Source organism: Crinia signifera, chromosome 19 (assembly GCF_055691185.1).
Source record: "Crinia signifera chromosome 19, ASM5569118v1, whole genome shotgun sequence".
In the NCBI taxonomy this organism is placed as follows: Eukaryota; Metazoa; Chordata; class Amphibia; order Anura; family Myobatrachidae; genus Crinia; species Crinia signifera.
Window position 1 is genome coordinate 25,346,012 of NC_139226.1, and position 22,046 is coordinate 25,368,057.

General features: G+C 49.2%; 1 long non-coding RNA gene across 1 annotated transcript; it reads left to right on the forward strand.

Moving 5' to 3' along the window:
- The first annotated feature begins 4,188 nt into the window (after positions 1-4,188).
- Positions 4,189-20,470, forward strand: LOC146042254 (uncharacterized). Its single transcript, XR_014463811.1, has 3 exons — positions 4,189-4,304; positions 7,668-7,742; positions 20,287-20,470. It is a non-coding gene; the product is annotated as an uncharacterized LOC146042254 (long non-coding RNA).
- Positions 20,471-22,046: the final 1,576 nt, after the last annotated feature.

Below are 22,046 nucleotides of genomic sequence, written 5' to 3' on the forward strand. Positions count from 1 at the left end.
TCTTACACATAACGGAGCATTGTGCTGCTTCCTGCAGAGCGTTGTGCAAGACGGGACTTGTGTGTGACTCAGCTCAACCCTGATGTGGGATGGTAGCACCTGATGGGGCACACACACATGGCCATTTTATGCTCAGCATGCAGGCTAGGAGAAATCGCCCAGAAATACTCCTGTGAATAGTATTTAGGGCCTGATTCAGTATATATTCGCTGCCTAACGAGCGGGTAAGCACCGGAGGAACGCCCGCACACACACACCCCAGGCCGCCCGCATCCCTTCAGTAACATGCGAGGGGATGTGCGGCCCCTTCAGAAATAAAAGTCAGTGAAAACTGACTTTTATTTCAGCCGGAGATGGCCATAAAGGGGGCGGGCATTGATGTCATGTGATGTCAGCCACCTCCCCCCCCAGCAGGCATCGGCCCGCCTCCTGCGTTATCATGTAGTGTTCAAGATTGGTTACTAATACCACTCAGTACTGGGCCAGATGTATCAAGCTTAAAAAAGTGATAAAGTGGAGAGGGATAAACAACCAGCCAATCGGCTCCTACCTGTCATTTTTCAAACACAGCTTGTGACATGGCAGGTAGGAGCTGATTGGCTGGATGTTTATCATTCTCCATTTTATCAATTTTAAAACTTAGTACTAGTGTGCTGGGGGAAACAATGTCTTGTTTTACTTACTCAGTATTAACCCCTCCCTCATGCACCTGTGTAATATTACTGAACTAATTGAGCATCTACCACTATCTGTATGTGTGTTGTTAGAGGCAGAAGGGAGCCCATATTAGGAGGAGATGTGGGTCCTGATATGCCACATGGAGTAGTCTGGGGTTGCTCCAAGGTAGGTAGCTCTTAGTTCAGATATACCAAGTAAGGAGCCATTATCATGTGGCTTCTTGCTGGTTAATCGTAGACCCAATTTAGGGTAACGGTGGTGTGGGGTGCGGTGCTCCTGGACTGGTTGGGCTGGGTGGCATTAGTGCGGCATGCCCTTACATTCTATTAACACTTTTCCCTCACTAACACTATCTCTCTCTTATTTTAATTACATTTCATTTTTTATTTTATCTCTCTCTTTATATATAGCTTCGGCTTCCTTTCACTAATTATTAACTGGCATGCCGCGCTGGGTTTTCTAGCTTATGATAGTTTTTGGGGTGCCGCACCCTGCACCTAGATATAGCGCTAGGGACCCCCAATATACAGAGAAGCCTTGACGCGGCTTGGGGGCATGTCATACACCTGCACAGGTATATGTAACCAATATCTCTGAATTCTATTATCATGTAGTGTTCAAGATTGGTTACTAATACCACTCAGTGTGCCGGGGGAAAATATGTATTTTTTATTCTTACCCCAGGCGGGATGCTGTATCATCCGCGCCCCCTTCGCCGCACTTCGCATTCATAATTATTGCATATGCAGTAACATATGCGATAATTATGGCAAAGGACAGCTCTTGCGTTAAGAGCTGTCCTTTGCGATAGAGTCAGCGGGTCCCACGGGGACCCGGCGGCTCTCCCCTCCCTCCCACACCTGGTGCTGCTGCTGCTGCGCCGGGCTCTCCTCCTCCCTGCACCCGGAAGAGGATCAGTGCAGGGAGGAGGTCACAGGTCCGGGCAGCACAGCCCTGTGCTGCCCGGACACAGGTGAGAGGGGGCGATGCGGGGCTGCGGTTGGTCGTTGCGGGGCCGCGGTTGGTCGTTGCGGGGCGGCGGAGGGTTGCGATAGAAGCCCATAGGCTTCTATGGGGCATCGCCAGATTTTCCCAAAATGCGGTAAAAACCCCGATAACGGGGTTTTTACCGCATTTTTAGCTTAGAGAATCCCCCCCCCCCCCCCCCAGTAATAACCCCTCCCTCATGCACCTGAGTAATATTACTGAACTAATTGAGCATCTACCACTATCTGTATGTTTCCCATGGGGACACCCAGCTCTGGCCCGGTGTCCGCCGTCTCTGGAATAAACGGCTCGGCGCCTGTGAAACTCCGCATGCGCATACTCAGACCTCTCACCATCGAAAACAGGGCCAAGTTCAGATCTGTATACACAGGACTGAATCGGCCCCATGGAGAAGACACTGAACGCAGCAATCAGATAGTGACAGGGTTAAAGATAGGGGATACCTGACATTCCTTCAAAGTAAAACCTGTCGCTCGGCCCTTCCCCGCGTGTGTCTGGAGCCAATGTGAGTGCAGGGGGTGTGCATGACGGACAGGTATGAGGTAGAGCTTCTCCTCTGACAGAAACCTCTCTGAGGATGAAGGTGGTCGCGGTTTTCATGCTGTCCGCAGCCCTGGCCCTGTGCTGCAGCTGGACCGCCCGTGCCCATCAGAGTGCAGGTAATATGTTCCTAGGGGTAACAGTCCTGCCGGGTGATTATTCTATTTTATTATTATCTGTGTCACAAAGAGATGGTCCTGAGCGGACAAGTACAGACCTGCCTCTGTCATAGCCGTAATGAATGGGTTCCTGGCTCATTCACATTATTAAAACGTACACTAGATGGGAGTTCTACTGAAGATGCAACCAATCAGATTCTAATTCTTATTTAGCACCTTCTAAAAGATAATAGAGAGAAACTGATTGGTTGCTATGGGCAACATCACCTGTTCAATAAAACTCCCATCTTACCCCTATGAGTGACTAGCGTCTCGGGTTGCATGTAACACATTGCGGTGTTTCTCAATGTCCCGGGAGCCGTTTGTTTTCTCTGTTTCATTCCATTCTCTGCTACGTCTCATCTCTCACTAAAGTCAGTGTAAACAATTCTCCGCACACTTGGGGCCTGATTCTGGCTCACTCGCAAACGCGAATTCTCTCTCTAATGAACAAAACCTAGCTGCACTGCAGGTGGGGCAGATGTAATATTTGCAGAGAGAGTTAGATTTGGGTGAGTTATTATGTTTCTGTGCAGGGTAAATACTGCCTGATGTATTTTTACACTGCAATATAGATATCAGTTTGAAGTACAAACCCCACCCAAATCTAACTCTCATGTTACATCTACCCCACCTGCAGTGCACATGGTTTTGTCTATAAGAGAGAGAATTAGCTTTTGCGTGTGAACCAGAATTAGGCCCGTGATGGAAGGCGTCTGGCTCCGATATATACGTGCGATCTCCTTCTACTTCAACACAGTTCTTCTTACATATCGCTGTCAGTTTGCAGCCACTCAATGGCGGATTTGTAAGTTCAGTTCTGTATCTGCCTCAGACCTGTACTTTTGTGTATACAGAATGTCACAGACATCAGCAGTGGTGTCAAGGGAGAAGGGGACCGGGTACTTTTTACTATGGCCTGGGTCTGCTGGAGGGTCCCGGGCCCCACTCCTCCCTCCCCCCATTGCAGGGAACCAGGCAGTGGGGACAGAGATGACAGGATGCCGCCGCAGCACAGCCTCTCTCCCCAGCTCAGCACACACTGCTGTGTGCTGAGCTGGTGAAGCTGGTGGGAACGCATGCTTAGGGGTAGCAGCCCCTAAGCATGCGTTCCCACCGTGGGCCCTTTATGCCCCAGTCCAACCCTGCTCCCACGTGTGGATAAGTCTGAGATGTCTAATGTCATTTTCTATTTTGGGGAAGAGACTTTGTACCCAGGTTCAGGTTTTTACTAAATTTGATAATAATGATTTTGTCATATGAAATATTCCTCTTCAATAAAAAGTACCCAGTGTACAACCTTCACCCGCAGGGTGATTTACCAGTTGTGGGCTTTCTGGGGCATTTTTTGGGGCTTTCCCCAGAAAATGCAGGTGTCCCCCGGTCTTAGGAGGGAGGGCTACAGATTACTTCAGCGGCCCCCCCTCCTAACAGCCGGGAGACACCTTCTTCCCATGTCCTTCGCAGCGCAGAGTGAGTCCTGCCTGAGTCCCGTAGCTCTGTGAGTGGGGGTGAAATCATCCAATGGAGAATGATTTCCCCCTTGTGTGCACGGCTGCATACACATTCACAGCCATGCACAGGAGCAGGCGAGTAAAGGGGGGGATTCGGAAGGGTGGCGTTAACCTGCTCGATATGCGGGAAATTTACTCAGATGTGTATTCTACTTCACATGTGATGTGGCTATGGGCAACCAATCAGAATCTACTTCTTATTTATTTAGCATCCTCTAGAAGATAGTAGACAGGATCTGATTGGTTGCCCATAGCCACATCACATGTGAAGTAGAATACACATCTTAGTAAATTTCCCCCTATGTGTATTAGGATTTACAGGTTGGTGAAACTCTTACAATCCAGTCTTGTCTTTCAGGGAGGAGAGATGACCGGATAGGATTAGCCAAGAGGATTCATCACAGAGGTGAGTAGAGGATAATGGCAGTGATTGTTGTGCTGCCATGATTATGGGGGTTATTCAGACCTGATCTCAAAGCTGCTTTTTTCCTCAAACGGAGAAAACAGACCTCCCAACTCTACCGATTTTCACGGGACAATCCCGAATTTCTTGGACTGTCCCATGTCCTACCCAGGGCTGGCTGTGTCCTGTGGTTGGGGCAGTTAGGAGTCCCAACTGTCCCTCGCTGCTCTGCTGAGCAGAACTGCGTTGAATAGATGCTGTGCACATGTGTACTCCGTCCATTCAGGGAGAGGGGCTGGGGGCATGGCCAGCATAGCATAACGGTAGGGGTTCAGTCAAAGGCCAAACCCCAAATTGTTGGGCTCCGGTGCACGCAATCATCCCTACTTCCCTCTCCACAAAGTTGTTGATAAAACCATGCTGCACAGCAGGTGGGGCAGATGTAACAAGACTTGGGGGAGTTATTTTGTTTCTGTGCAGGGTAAATACTGGCTGCTTTATTTTTACACTGCAATTTACATTAGATTTCAGTTTCAACACACCCCACCCATATCTAACTCTCCCTGCACATGTTACATCTGCCCCACCTGCAGTGCAGCATTTTTTTTGTACATTTGAGAGAAAAGCAGCTTTGCGGTCAGGTCTGAGAAGTATATTCTGGAACCAGACACAGAAGCATGAGGCAGCTTAGGCAGATGCCTACGGGCTCGAGAATGTGGGGTCGCCCTGAATCTTATTATAAGGATGCAGACGGCAGGTGTTACATTCCTAAGATGCCACCTTCACCTGAGGGGCTGGAAAGTCAGCATTAGTGTGTAGGTGAGTGGTGGGAGCAGTAAGCTCAAGCATTGCCTGGGTGCCATAAACCCGGAACTAGCTCTGGGAACATTATATATCTTATATCTTATCAGCAATACTGTGCAACCCCTTTAGCTAGTTGTAATACTAGCAACATCCTAACTGCACAAAGTCCATTGCTAAACAGATTTCACAGACAGATTACACTCAGGGCCGTATTAAGCATTCTTTATATATAAGGCGCCTGTGTTTATCCCTCCGTACCTTACAGGGCCGGCGCTACCCACTCAGCAGCTCCTGCAAAGCAGGGAGGCGCCATGCTGAAAAGGCGCTGTCTCCCTCCCTGCTCTGCTAAAGCTGCCTCAGCCCTCACTGCCTTCTGCACGCCGCCCACAGCGCCTGTCTGACAGAGGGCGGCAGTATGGAGAGGCTGAGCAGCTCCCTGCACCGCGCACACACTGTCCTCCTCCTGGGACCTGCCCCCTCTTCCTCACGGACACTTGCGCTGAGGCATGTAGCGCTGTCTGTGAATGCCTGGATGACATGTCATGTCCGAATCCGCCCCCTACCCATTGCTCCCTGTTCCTGTCAGCTGTCAATCAAATGACAAAATGGCAGCAGCGCCGCCTCCCCTTCCTTTACTCTTCTCAGTGTGCTGTGCTAGTGCCACTGCCAGTCCTCAACACTCTGCCCCCTCTATCTCCTCCCTCTTCTTCCATCTCCTCCTTCTCTCCCTCTCCCCTCCTTTCCCCCTCAGTCACATACTTTTTGTACTGCTTTAGGATCACATCGCACACACATTGCATGCATGCCGTGCAATGCGATGCTATCTAGCCCATAACGTATGCGATTCTCGCAGCGTGTTTGTGCACCTTTAGTGCCTGCAACATTTTGCACTGAGATGGTGTATGCATACATGTACATGCACCCGAGATCCTCCATAGGATCGCATGTTGCATACACTCCCACAATCGGGCTGCAGCTTGTTGCAATGGCAATGTGAAAGGGCACAAAATGTATGGTTTGCAGGAGGGCGCCGGACACCCTAGCACCGGCCCTGGTACCTTAGGCCCTTATTCAGATCTGATCGCAGTACATTTGTTCTCAAAATGGGCAAAACCATGTGCACTGCAGGTGGGGCAGATGTAACATGTGCAGAGAGAGTTAAATTTGGGTGGGGTGTGTTGAAGCTGAGATCTAAGTTGCAGTGTAAAAATAATGCAGCCAGTATTTACCCTGCACAGAAACAAAATAACTCACACAAATCTAACTCTCTCTATACATGGTACATCTGCCCCACCTGCAGTGCACATGGTTTTGTCCATTTTGAGAACAAATTTGTACTGCGATGAGATCTGAATAAGGGCCTTAATCTGTAGGAGACCTCACGCTGCCTCTAATTAAAAACCCTCCCATGACGAGGCTGCTACTGCTGATGTACTCCATGGGCCTGAGAAGCATTTGATGAACTCCACCAATCAGAGCTCAGCACAAACCACTTGGCCTCTGACCTCTTCTGCAAAATTTTGGACCCTGTTTCCAATTAAAAAGCTGTGGGGTCACACAGTAGTAGGCTGGAATCATTGGAGTGTGGTCAAGGCCTAGATTTAGTAATACCCCTTTTACACTAAAATGCTGGGACCTAACTTCAACACAGGTGTGACCCGGCGTTTGTTACCTTTTACACTGACGTCCGCCCTGGCATACTTCCCCGGCGCCCAAACCACCCGCCACCCCCCCTCCCCCCTCCCCCCTTCCCGTGGAGGCGGTTCCTGAGCCAGCGCTTATAGATGACGCCATCTCCGAGCGGCACAAAATCCGACAGCCTAGATCCCCGCAACATCATCACCGCGCTGGGGGCAAACCCAGCCCCAAAGTAAGCTGCTGGGCTGCCACCAGTCTCCGTGCACCGCTAGACCCCCGAGGTGAATCGATGCTGCATACAGGCATCCATTCACCTCCTTCCTGCCTCTGCTGCTGTCTGCACAGTACAGGAGACAGCAGAGGAGGCTGTGTGCGCCCCCCGCCCAACCTCCATTCTGACCCCAGGAGGTTGGGCTTCTCCTATTGGTGTAAACGGAAGCTGAGTCGGATGACCCAGCATACCCCATTACACTGCCCCCCAGCCGAGTCCTCCCCGTGTTCTTCTAACCTGGACCAGGGTAGGATTTGTGGGGAAATGGACCCAAGTTTATTTTTTTCAGTACCCCTTTTACACCAATGCTGACCCTGCTGTCCGTCGCCCACCACAGAGAGGGGAGAGCGGCTCTTCTGCGCGGCACTCCCATTCAAGGATTGGATGTGATACATAACAGATGCTAAAAAACACCAGTGATGTGCCGCTGATCTATCTTATGTGCAGCCCGTCCGATCTCCAATCCACACAGGACCGCGTATCTGATGTCAGGCACATCCATCTGATTTGGGTGAAATCAGGGCCCAAATCGAATAAGTGTATGGGCACCTTTAGTGGGTACGGGGAGATGGCTACAGAAAGAAGCATACTACAATTACTGGCAGCTTTATTATACTGTATGTACTTTTCATTTATTGCATTTCTGCCTTCAGATTCTCCTGGATCCCTGCAGCCTGGGAGGAGACACGCACCATGTGTCTGTGACATTGATCTGCGTCACGTACTGAGTAAGACACAGATAATACTGAGCATCCTCATCCTGTGCATTTCTCTCTAGCTTCCCTGGAAACATGGACAGTTTTAGGCCTATTTAGAATGAATCCCAATTCATGGCCCATGTATGATATACCGGTATTCTTATTGCCAATATTTACAGCAATAATACATGAATTACAGTGCTAAGCCAATCTAACTGTAATCTAAAGTACTGCAATTACTGTACTCCCTAATTCCTACCTACAGTGCACAATGAAAATTTAGGGGCACGAATTCATGGTGAAGGGGCGTGGCCACATATTAGTCCCAATTCATATTAAACCACACAGTAGTGTCTGTTATTCACATTACACCACACAGTACAACTTGTCCACATTCCACTGCTGTTGCATACAGGATGTAGGATATATGTAGTGTGGGTCGTATACAGTACAGGTTGGATACAGTGTCCAGCGTATACAGTACGGTATATAGTGTGGGTTGGATACAGTGCGGTTCACATAGAGAGCAGGTTGGATACAGTGCAGGATATAGTGGGGGAAATTTACAACAAACAAAAAAACGCCTGGATTTGGCGTATTCGTAGGCAGTTGTATGCAGATAGACCGCCTACATGTATTATTGGAATTTACTATGCCCGAAAATACTCCTATTCGTATCGATGGCACTTTCGTATTCATATTGTCTAATATGACTGCATACGCCATCGAAAGAATGCGACTAGGAATCACCAGTTAGTCGAATGGAAGTTAGTGAATTTTCTAAGCGGACGTATGTTATATACAGTCACTAATACACCTGGAAAATACAACTAACCAGGATTATTTGGCAAAAGACTGCATGAATCATTCACATCCGTGCAGGCTTCAGTGTAAAAATATTGAAAAACATAGTTTTCAAAAAAACGGCGTGGGGTCGGGGGGACCCTTCACGGTAGAAACCAGCCCTGGGCTCAAAGAGCCAGTCCTGGTTTTAAAACATAGGGAACAATTAAAGTAAGGGTTCCCCATAATTTTTAAAACCAGCACCAGGTTCCAGGGCCAGTCCTTGTTCCCAAAATACAGGGGACAAAATTATTAGGGGTCCCCCGTATTTTGAGAACAAGCACATGACAAAAGGGCCGATGGCCAGGTGGGCTGATTTTTGCCATCCTTTTACTTGAACTTTTCTGTCAGCCTAGCCTCCTCGGTGTCCCTGCACTGAGCGGCCATCCAGGTCATTTGCATAGAACATCATGACGTGACCTTGACTAAGCCTGCTTTCTTGAGGGTCACTGCAGAAAATCTGGACTGCGCATGCATGTCTGAAAATTTTTGGGGAGAGGCCTACACGGGCCGCGTCACGCCATCATGACACTCAATAGTTTAAAGACAGGAACCACGGGGCTGTGGATAGCGGCACTGGAGGCGTTCTGCACCGTGCTTGCATGGGAGAATATGATCAGAGCGAGGTCAGCACAGCACGGAAGTGCTGGAGACCACACAGACGCTCACCCGCTGCTGCACCACCTGTTGACAGGCAGAGCAGCAGTATGACTGCACCTCCGCTCCCCCGCCGATCCCCAGTGCTGCTACTACTTTATATACTATGGGTGGAAGTGCTTTTCATGCTGCACCTCCTGCGACTCTCAGCTCCCAGTGCACTAATTGGGTAAGTGAGGGAGTGTTTCCCATCCTCATTAACGCCTTAATGTATATCCTTCTTCTCCAATAACTATATATTCTCATTGTTTCTCCTATGGTGGGCATTGTGTATGTAAGGGTCATTAAGGAGTATTACTATCTATGCTAATCCTGTGTGGGTATTGTGTGCATGAATGGCACTACTCCTGCAGGCATTGTGCGCGACAGGCACACTAATCCTCCGGTCAATGTATGTGTGTCAGATGCGCTCCTCCTATGGGCATTGTGTGCGTCAGGTACGCTCCTCCTCCAGGCACTGTGTATGCAAGGGACACTATTCCTGCGGGCATTGTGGTTGTAAATGTTGGTACTCCTGTAGGCATTGTCAAAGGGGCGCTACTACTGCGGCCATTGTGTGTGTGTCAGGTGTGCTACTCCTGCAAGCACGAGGGACTCCCCTCAACTGAGCGCTGCGCATTAAATTAGAATGTTAGGAGTAATTTCCCTGAAACTACTTTTTAAGTTTAAATTCTATAGAGTGACTGTGGTCCCCTAGTGTTATTAAGGAGGGCCCACATGTGTATTAAGGATATATCCATGATGTACCAGGAATTATTACCTTAAGTAGATGCACTAAGGCGCTGTGTTTAATGGGCATGCATTACGGTGTGTGGTATAATGTTTAATGGACATAACAAATTGTGTAGCCTTAAATGTAATGGGTGTGTGTCATAATGTGTAATGGACATAACAAATTGTGTAGCCTTAAATGTAATGGGTGTGTGTCATAATGTGTAATGGACATAACAAATTGTGTAGCCTTAAATGTAATGGGTGTGTGTCATAATGTGTAATGGACATAACAAATTGTGTAGCCTTAAATGTAATGGGTGTGTGTCATAATGTGTGATGGGCATAACAGATTGTTATATTTTGTAATGGGCATTATGGTGTGTGGCCTTATATGTAATTGGCATTACGGTGTGTGGCTTTATGTGTAATGGGTATTCCGGAATTTGCTAAAAAGGGTAATAGGTATTACTGTGTGTGGTATAATGTGTCATACCAAGCCCCCATTTTGCGATGCCATGCCTCCTTTTCATTGGGCTGCGCAGCTTCGCCGCGCAAGGGACCCGCCTGCTGCAAAAGTTAAATCTCGGACCACCCATTACCATATTTTTAGGTTTGCCAGCGACTATACCCACACTGCCCCAGCATGCAGCTCATTAATGGGCACTCTGGGACTCTTAGTTACACATCAGAACCAATAGCCAAATAAAACCACAGACACACTAGAACAATAAAACTTTATCACACACATAGGGGATTATTCGGGACCGCTCCCACAGGGACCGATGTTTGGCGCATTTCTGCGTAGGTGCATATGCCGGTGCGGGCGGCCTCAGCGAACGGACTGTTTGCCGGGCGCACGCACCCAAGGCGGGGGGCAGCGGCGGATAGTCGCGCCCATGGGTAGGGCCCAGCATTTCATGGGCGTTTCCATGAAAACACTAGGCATTCCCATGGAAATCGGCCTATGACGTGGGTGTCGGGGGCGGGCAGCTGACATCACCGGATGTTACCTGCCTACCCACTACCTGCCGAATGTCCATGCAGATCTAAGGTTAGCTCAGAATAGCCATAGATGTGCGTGTGCCTTCCACATCATTCGATGTTCAGCAACCATCGAATGATGTGAGTGTTCCCCCACAGCCTGCAAATGGATGTTTATGTTAAACATCCATTCGCCACCTGTGTGGCGTGTGAGGGGGTTGGGCATACCGGCTGTCACGGACCCACCGGTCGCCTGCTCCGATACGTCAATCTGAGCAGCTCCGGCCGTGACTGGGGTTCACTCAGGACACTCGGGTCCTTTCCTTGAGGTACACTGCCACCAGCCAAAACCTGATTTTAGCGCCTGAAACTGCGCAAGGGGCGGCTTGGCTCGCCCCTGACCACACAATACAAGATAACAATGGTAACGTTTTCCAGCCTTTCTCTCCTGAGGCTAATGAGTCTTAAGAACACAGAACCAGAACTGGGAATATGTATTATTTATTCCTAGGAATACTACAGAGCTTTAAACAAAATGGTTACAAGACATTACAATGATTTTAAAAGTACACACAACGATCTTTAAATGCAATTTCAAAAATAAAAAGGGAAAAAAGACAGAACCGTATCTTACAATCCTGAAGTGGGGGGGTTCTCCACAAGAAATCTCTCGTCGCCTACAGCCTGATTGCTAGACCCCCAGGTAGTGACATTTACTATAGGGAGAAAGGTCTTAGTTATACCTTGCAGACTCCCTCATCCCTCCCACCCTTGGGATTCCACTCTTTCCATGCTGAAGGAGTGTGGAAGGTCCCTGGCAATGTATTTTCTACAGTCTGCTGTTTTCAAAGTGATTGATCCTCCTTCCTTGCATAGCAGACCCACTGATAAGAGATGTGAAGGAAGGGGACAAACTCTAACCTCTTCTCCTGGACCATGGTTTATGAGGGGCTCAGATCTTATCTTACATCCTAACTCCAGAGGAGTCCACAGATGTCACACTGAGGGAATACAGGCCTCAAACTCAAACCAGGGTCACCTACAGTTTACATACAAGACATGTCCTGATTCCAATACTCACAGGAGACATAACTATTACACCAATATCAGACATACATTGACCGGACAGATAATCATAACAGGAGGCATACGTTAATTTGATCGATCACCTGATCTGATCGTTACACCTCCCCCTTTTAAAATGGCGCACAGAGGTGGTGACCCACGTCACCATTTCCTCAGTGCGCTATTCACTTCCTCGCCGTGAGAGTCCATCCGCATTACTGTGGTGGGCACCCTTTTTGTGCTGGATGGTAAAAGTGTACTGCTGCAGTATGAGACTCCATCTTAGCAGTTTACCATTATCTCCGGCAACTCTATTCAGAAATACCAATGGGTTGTGATCTGTAATTATTAAAAAGTCACGTCCGTACAGATATGGCTGGAGTTTTTGGAGAGCCCACACAATCGCCAAACACTCCTTCTCCACGGTGGCATAGGCTACTTCTCTGGGAAGCAATTTCTTACTTAAGAACAGGATGGGATGCTCCTCTCCTTTCTCATTGACTTGGCTGAGCACAGCACCTAGCCCATAATTGGAAGCATCAGTCTGCACTACAAACTTCTTTTGGAAATCTGGGGCCTGCAGCACAGGTGACTTAGCTAATGCGGACTTCAGCGCCAAAAATGCCCCCTCACATTCCTTTGTCCAATTGACCACCTGGGGCAACTTCTTTTTGGTTAAGTCTGTCAGTGGTTTTGCTAGAGTGCTGTAGTGGGGTACAAATTTTCGGTAATACCCAGCAGTACCTAGGAAGGACATGACCTGTTTTTTGGTTGTGGGAGTGGGCCACTCCGTTATAGCCTCTACTTTGCTTAACTCTGGGCAAAGGGTACCACCTCCAACACAGTGCCCCAGGTAGTGTACCTCACCCAGCCCAAGCTGGCATTTCTCTGGTTTAATCGTCAACCCGGCCCCCGTGATTTTACTTAACACACTGTTCAGATGGATCAGGTGCTCTTCCCAGGTCTGACTGAACACCGCAATGTCATCCAGGTAGGCGACGGCATGTGTCTCCTGGCCTTCCAGCAGGTCATTAACCAGGCGCTGAAAGGACGCAGGTGCATTTTTCATTCCAAAGGGCATGACCAGAAACTCAAACAGGCCGAATGGTGTGATAAATGCAGACTGCTCACGGGCCTCCGGTGACAGTGGGATCTGCCAGTATCCTCTACTCAGATCCATGACAGTGATGTAACGTGCCTGGGCCAGCTGATCTAACAGTTCATCTATCCTGGGCATGGGATAGGCATCGAACACAGTGGCATCATTTAACCTTCTATAGTCTACACAGAAGCGGGTGCCCCCACACTTCTTTGGGACCAGTACAACTGGGGCAGCCCAAGCACTGTGAGACCGTTGAATCACCCCCAGCTGCAGCATTTCATCAATTTCCCTCTTCATGGCTTCCAGCACCTCAGGAGAAGCCCGGTATGCTGGCTGCCTGAGGGGGGTCTGACTACCTGTGTTTACATGATGAGTTACCAAGTGTGTTTTTCCAGGCTTCCCTGGGAAATGGGACTTGTAGGGCTGCAGTGTGTCAGTGAGCTGTGCTCGCTGTGCCTCTGTCAGTTTATCACTGAAGTGGGCATCAGACAGGGATCGCCCCTCCTTAGCAGCAGCTGCTAAATCCATCAGGGGGTCAATTCCTTGCTCATTCTCAGGCAAACTACACACAGCAAACACACAAGCCCCCCTTTCGTGATAAGGTTTGAGCATGTTGACATGATACATCTTCTGCCTCTTAAGTCCCTCCCCTTTTTCCACAATGTAATTAACATCTTTGATACGTTGTATTACAGTGTAGGGACCCTCCCAGGCAGCCTGCAGCTTGTTCTGTCTCATGGGAACCAGAGCCAATACCTTTTGCCCCACCTCAAAGATACGCTCTCTAGCCTGTCGGTCGTACCATTGTTTTTGCTTGGTCTGTGCAGCCTTCAGGTTGCTCTGTGCCATTTCCATTAGGAACTGCATTTTCTCCCTGAATTGCACCACATAGTGCACCACGGATGTTTCCGGGGTGACCAACTTCCCCTCCCACTCCTGTCTAATCAAATCCAGGGGTCCACGTGCACGGCGCCCATACAGGAGTTCAAAGGGGGAGAAGCCCGTTGATTCTTGAGGCACCTCCCGGTATGCAAACAGGAGGTGCGGCAAGAACCTTTCCCAGTCCCTTCCCTGGGACTCCACAAAGACCCTCAACATCTGTTTTAGGGTACCATTGAAGCGTTCGCAGAGGCCGTTCGTTTGGGGGTGATAGGCAGAGGTGATGAGGTGATCCACCTGCATCCTCTTACAGAGACTCTGCATGAGCTTGGACATGAACTGAGTACCCTGGTCAGTTAGCATCTCCTTTGGGAACCCCACCCTGGAGAAAATGGATATGAGCGCATCCGCCACTTTGTCTGCGCGGATGGAGGAGAGTGCTACAGCTTCAGGGTACCTCGTGGCGTAGTCCACCACAGTGAGAATGTATTGTTTCCCTGAGCTGCTGGGGATAGCGAGGGGCCCCACAAGATCTACACCAACCCGCTCAAAGGGTTCTGCGATAAGTGGTAATGAAATGAGAGGTGCTCGGCCTTGGTCACCGGGCTTCCCAGCTAACTGGCAGGCATGGCAGGAGCGACAGTAATTAGGTACATCGTTCCCCATGTTAGGCCAGAAAAAATTGGGCCTCAAACGAGCTTGAGTTCTTTTCGGATTCATATGTCCGCCTAAGGGAATTTCATGAGCTATTTTCATTAACCCTTCCCTATAAGCCTGTGGAACCACCAGCTGCCTGTTAGGACCTTCATCTTCAGGGTCCTCTGAGGAAGGTGGCTCACGATATAACAGCCCATTTTCTACATAAACTCTGACTGAGCCATTCCCCGTTGGGACCTCCTTGGCTTGTTCCCTGAGAGCGGCCAAGCTGGGATCGGTCTGCTGTTCTGCTTTGAATGCCTCACTTCTGAGCAGCTGATCAGTGTGGGGAAACAAGGCAGGCAAGCCCCCCCCCTCCTCTAGGACAGCATCTGAACTGGAGACTTCTACAGGAGGGGAGGGGGGTGGAGGGGTATCCACTTCCAGGGAGTCCCCTTCCACACAGGCAGGGGTTAAATCACAGCTGTTCTGGGCTGCAGCTCTCCTTGTCTGAACTGCTAACACAGAGATTGGCTCAGTATTCTGTACAACCCCTGATACTGGTGCTTTCGCAACATTATCTGGTAACGATACATCACATAATTCTACCTTAGTACAGGCATTGTGACCCACTTCCCCCCTGTACATTTGCAAAGGGTTAGGTTCTGCTAAACACAAATCTGCAACCTCACATACATTTACATTACGATTGTAAAGCTCAGCAGGGGTCGCCTGAGGGACAGAAGGGTTAGCTAGTAACACAGAGTCAGTACCAACATCACTTTCATTGACATAGGCAGTGTGCATCTTTCCAAGATCAGTCCCCAAAAGCACACCGGCAGGTAGATTGTCCAGCACCCCAACATCACGGATGCCTCTTCCAACCCCCCAATCAAGGTATACCCTGGCCATAGGAACATCAGGGTGGACCCCACTCACCCCCCGTACAGCAATAGTCTTTCCTGGGATGATGTTCTCTGGGCCCACCAATGCTGAATCTATGAGAGTCAGATCTGCACCTGAGTCCAATAGCCCAAGCGCCACCCTTTGTCCTACCTGGACTGGTTGTAGATTGTCCCGGGGTCTCTCCTGGGGTCCTCCTACACACAGGACGGCAGGCATAGGTTTCACGGCTGGGCCCCCCACAGGAGAGTTCCTCTTGGGGCAACGGGAACGGAAGTGCCCCACTTCATCGCAAATAAAACACCTGCGGCTGGTTGCCAAAACAGGTTGTCCCCCCACCCCCCCAACAAATGCAGCGGCTGCTGGTTTAGTTGAAGAGGGCTGCTGGGGCGAGTCTCCGGGTCTCCGCTCTCTCCAGCTGACTTGCCCGGGCGTCCCCCAGGTCTTCTTTGCCACAGAAGCCCTGGTGCTGGTGTATTGGTCTGCCAGGGTGGCAGCCTTTTCTGCTGATTCGGGATTCCGGTCCAGGACCCACTCTTTAACTTCAGCTGGGCAGAGTGCGATGAACTGCTCTTGCAGAAATAGGTCCTTCAATTTATCATAGTCCTTTACTTGCAAGCCCTCAACCCATAGGTGTGCGCACATTGAGTGTTAGGGGTGCACAGGCACCCCCTAATACTGTGCCCACCCTTACGAACACTTCTGCCGCTAGCAATACCAGCAATACCTTTAACCAAAGACTTTTGCTTTTTAGAACTGTATTCAATTTAAAGAAGCGCCCATCAATCAGTTATGTGTGTTTTGCATTGTTAATTGTACTAGACCAGGCAATCCATATATGTTTATGACTGTATTTGCATGTACTGTTACACAGAGTAATTAGAAGCTTACAACTGAAATAGGTAGGAGATTATGGTGCGGCTGAGAGACTTTTTGTATTGTAGATAGTGTCAATAGATGACGGAAGACATGCCTGATTGGCGGTGTTAGACACGCCCAATAGGTGGAGCTACGCACACCCCTTTGACGGTGCACCCCCTAATAAAATGTGCTGCGCACGCCTATGCCTCAACCCACTGATGCAATAGGGTTGACAGTTGTGCTAACAGGCCCCCATAGGTATCAGAGGGGCTGCGCTTTAAGCCTCTGAACTTCTGTCGGTATGCCTCAGGGGTGATGTTGAAACGCTGTAGCAAGGCTTTCTTTATGGCAGTATAATCTCCATCCAGCTCCTGGGGAAGGTCAGCAAATGCATCCAAAGCCTTTCCCCTCAGCCCAGGGGTTAAATAACTTGCCCATTCACTGGGGTCCAGTGCAAACTGCCGGCAAGTCTTTTCGAAACTCCTGAAGAAAGTATCCAGGTCACCATCTTTCTCCAGCACGGGAAATTGGTCATGCCGGGGCTTTTTCCTACCCGGGTTACCAACAGCGCTCTGGCCGCTGAGCCTCACCAGTTCCAACTGGTACTCACGCTCCGCCTGACGCTCTGCAGCCTCTCGCTCGGCTCTGCGCTGCTCAGCCTCTAGCTCGGCTCTGCGCTGCTCAGCCTCTAGCTCGGCTCTGCGCTGCTCAGCCTCTAGCTCGGCTCTGCGCTGCTCAGCCTCTCTGTCGGCCGCAGACTGGCGCTCTGCAGCTTCTCTGTCAGCAGTTGCCTGGTAATGCTGCATTAGCTGCACGGCCATTGTGGGGTCCAGGTCCTTCATTTGCCTGACAGCAGTTTGAAGGTAACTCGGCAGTGTAGACTCACTGTTGCCAGCAGATGCATCTGACCCTGGCGGGGCATCACTTGTGTTGTCTTGTGCCAACTGAGCCCTTGGAGTAGGAGTGTCCCTGGACTGGCTTCCTCCAGCAGCTAGAACCCGATCGGCTTCCATGAGTGCCTTTATCATCAGTTCTTTACTCAGGCCAGACCAAGGGATGTCCCTCCGTACACATATAGTCGCCAGATCATCACGTCTCATCATCCGGTAATCAGACATCCTGAGTCTCACACTTGTCAAATAAAATGATAGTAAAGAAAACAAGAGAAGGGAGGGAACAGAAATTGCATCCACTGTGTGACTTTTAAAACTATAGTAAAGCTCTGAGTTCTGATTCTGGTGATGTGGGTATTTCTCACAAAATTCTACCCACACTCACTTAAGTTCTTAAAGAGAAAAATGAATTCTCCACCCCACCGCTTGCCACCAAATGTCACGGACCCACCGGTCGCCTGCTCCGATACGTCAATCTGAGCAGCTCCGGCCGTGACTGGGGTTCACTCAGGACACTCGGGTCCTTTCCTTGAGGTACACTGCCACCAGCCAAAACCTGATTTTAGCGCCTGAAACTGCGCAAGGGGCGGCTTGGCTCGCCCCTGACCACACAATACAAGATAACAATGGTAACGTTTTCCAGCCTTTCTCTCCTGAGGCTAATGAGTCTTAAGAACACAGAACCAGAACTGGGAATATGTATTATTTATTCCTAGGAATACTACAGAGCTTTAAACAAAATGGTTACAAGACATTACAATGATTTTAAAAGTACACACAACGATCTTTAAATGCAATTTCAAAAATAAAAAGGGAAAAAAGACAGAACCGTATCTTACAATCCTGAAGTGGGGGGGTTCTCCACAAGAAATCTCTCGTCGCCTACAGCCTGATTGCTAGACCCCCAGGTAGTGACATTTACTATAGGGAGAAAGGTCTTAGTTATACCTTGCAGACTCCCTCATCCCTCCCACCCTTGGGATTCCACTCTTTCCATGCTGAAGGAGTGTGGAAGGTCCCTGGCAATGTATTTTCTACAGTCTGCTGTTTTCAAAGTGATTGATCCTCCTTCCTTGCATAGCAGACCCACTGATAAGAGATGTGAAGGAAGGGGACAAACTCTAACCTCTTCTCCTGGACCATGGTTTATGAGGGGCTCAGATCTTATCTTACATCCTAACTCCAGAGGAGTCCACAGATGTCACACTGAGGGAATACAGGCCTCAAACTCAAACCAGGGTCACCTACAGTTTACATACAAGACATGTCCTGATTCCAATACTCACAGGAGACATAACTATTACACCAATATCAGACATACATTGACCGGACAGATAATCATAACAGGAGGCATACGTTAATTTGATCGATCACCTGATCTGATCGTTACACCGGCATTTGCAGGGTGGCATCTGGTGGACTCAACCAGAATAACCCCCATAGCCCACTCACAAACCGATGCCTGCTCATGATTGGCTGATCTGTGCAGGCTGCTGACTTGTATTTGTATTTAGCTGCCTAGGTTCAGCATTACCATTCCTCACTGCCCTGACATACACTACCTGCACTACCATCCCCACCCCCAGGACATAACTACCATTCCTCACTGCCCTGACACATACACTACCTGCACTACCCTCCCCACCCCCAGGACATAACTACCTTTCCTCACTGCCCTGACACATACACTACCTGCACTACCATCCCCACCCCCAGGACATAACTACCATTCCTCACTGCCCTGACACATACACTACCTGCACTACCATCCCCACCCCCAGGACATAACTACCATTCCTCACTGCCCTGACACATACACTACCTGCAGTACCATTCCCACCCCCAGGACATAACTACCATTCCTCACTGCCCTGACACATACACTACCTGCACTACCATCCCCACCCCCGGGACATACACTACCATTCCTCACTGCCCTGACACATACACTACCTGCACTACCATCCCCACCCCCAGGACATACACTACCATTCCTCACTGCCCTGACACATACACTACCTGCAGTTACCATCCCCACCCCCGGGACATACACTACCATTCCTCACTGCCCTGACACATACACTACCTGCACTACCATCCCCACCCCCAAGACATAACTACCATTCCTCACTGCCCTGACACATACACTACCTGCACTACCATCCCCACCCCCGGGACATACACTACCATTCCTCACTGCCCTGACACATACACTACCTGCACTACCATCCCCACCCCCAGGACATAACTAGCATTCCTCACTGCACTGACACATACACTACCTGCACTACCATCCCCACCCCCGGGACATACACTACCATTCCTTACTGCCCTGACACATACACTACCTGCACTACCATCCCCACCCCCGGGACATACACTACCATTCCTCACTGCCCTGACACATACACTACCTGCACTACTATCCCCACAACCCCAGGACATACACTACCATTCCTCACTGCCCTGACAGATACACTACCTGCACTACCATCCCCACCCCCGGGACATACACTACCATTCCTCACTGCCCTGACACATACACTACATGCACTACCATCCCCACCCCCGGGACATGTACACTACCATTCCTCACTGTCCTGACACATACACTACCTGCACTACCATCCCCACCCCCGGGACAGACACTACCATTCCTCACTGCCCTGACACATACACTACATGCACTACCATCCCCACCCCCGGGACATACACTACCATTCCTCACTGCCCTGACACATACACTACATGCACTACCATTACCACCCCCGGGACATGTACACTACCATTCCTCACTGCCCTGACACATACACTACCTGCACTACCATCCCCACCCCCGGGACATACACTACCATTCCTCACTCCCCTTCCCCCGACATATACTTTCCCTGCCCTATCATCCCATTAGACTATAATTTAGTAACTATTACACAGAGTGCAGGTACACGGACCGTTTCCTTATTCTTCACCACGTGTTGTATATCTGTATTATTGCTTGTAACTTTTCATTCTGGATCAGCTCATTTTCTATATTTCACAGGAAAGAAGCGCCACATGAATAAACGGCACAAGCCCGGCACCCGCTTGCAGCGTTGCTGCAGGAGGCGCTCAAAGCACCAGACGGAGCTCTCCATGCCTCTCTTTTGACATTATGACTCAATGCAGATAAATTCCTGGACAACTAATAAAATTCATTGTGGCTTCCTTATCACCAGCTTCAAATACTGTAATAGCAAAATACTGTACAATACAGATATCTAATAAAGTCTCTTCATGTTTCTATAATGTGTAATGCATCTAATGGGCCATGATGTGACCAGACAATCACATTTCAATCCTTGTACTCTCTCTAGCACAATATTCCATCAGGTTAGTATTTCCCTTCACCCACAGCATAAACATGAGACAGACAACATTACCAGGGTATCCTAGGACCAGTAGTGCCACAGCAACCTACTAGGACTCTCCTTGTGGGTGTGTTCTCCCCCTATTCGCTGGGGGATCTCTGCAGTCTATCTAAATGGGATATCTCATGGATTCATCACTGTGGGCTTTTCCTGCCTCATGTGGTTTCCTATCACTCACTCACTCTGATAGTCCTCTCCTGAAGACTCACACCTCTCATGATTCTTCTAAGGTACCCCTAAAGGAGGGGGATCCCCCTTGTTGTTTCCACTGATCTCTGCATACTGTTGTCCTCACAGTACAAACTCTCCATAATGCCTGGGATCATGATGGAGGCTCTTGGAGTGTGTCTGACGTTGCCTGCAGGCTGAGATAAATAACTGAAACATAGCCAACATGTGCTTGGCTTCGTAGCAATGTGCCCAGAAATTTTTGCAGGCACATCATGGGGAAGGACCCAGCAAGCGGGTGTGGATCATTAGGTGGACAGTGTCCAGGTTGACAGTCAAAAGGATGCCCACTATTGGTCAACAGTCAAAAGGCCAATACATGAAAAAGGTCGAAACGGATTAGGTTGACATGGTCAAAAGGTAGACACAAGCAAACGGTCGACATGGAAAAAGGTTGATATGGAAAAAGTTGTTTTAAAAAAAAAAAAGGTTTTGGTGTCGACATGGACATGTGTAAGTGTACCGTGTCCCCTTGCATGGCTCGCTGTGCTTCAGGCATGTGCGCTTGACACACTGCTATATTCTCCCGCTTGACACACTACTATATTCTCCCTCTATGCCTATTTTAAATCATAAAAATCGTGTCAACCTTTTTTCCATGTCAACCTTTTAGCCATGTCGATTTAATAGGCCCATCTTGTACCTGCTCTGCTATTCAGATAGGAATGGGAGTATAACAGTTCCTCTCAGTCTGGGAAAAATCTACATTTGGAACCGCAAAGTGGTTGAAGATGTTATAAGACTAGCAAATAATGAACAAAGAGCCAAATGTAACAGCTCAGCTACAGAACAAGAAATTCTAGTCCCGGCTGGCGAGAGATCTTGGCAGACATGAGCTGCAATAACACAACAAGCCGGAAACATTCAGCCTGATGGTGTCAGATCAAATTGCATTATTAATACACTTATAACTAGATCTGTGAGATGAAGATGGTAGGATAGCTCAGCCCAGTAGAACCGGTGGAGAGTTCTTACTGCACAAAGGGCCTTATTCTGATCGGTGCGGCCGGATCCGAATATGCGGCCAGGACCGTGCGTGCAAAACCCCGCCTTCCGTACGGATCGCCAACTCCGTCCGTATGCGGTAAGAAGCTGGCCGAACGGACCGCACGTGTATTTTTCATGGAATACGCCTCCTCCATCTCAGGGAACCTCCCCCATCATT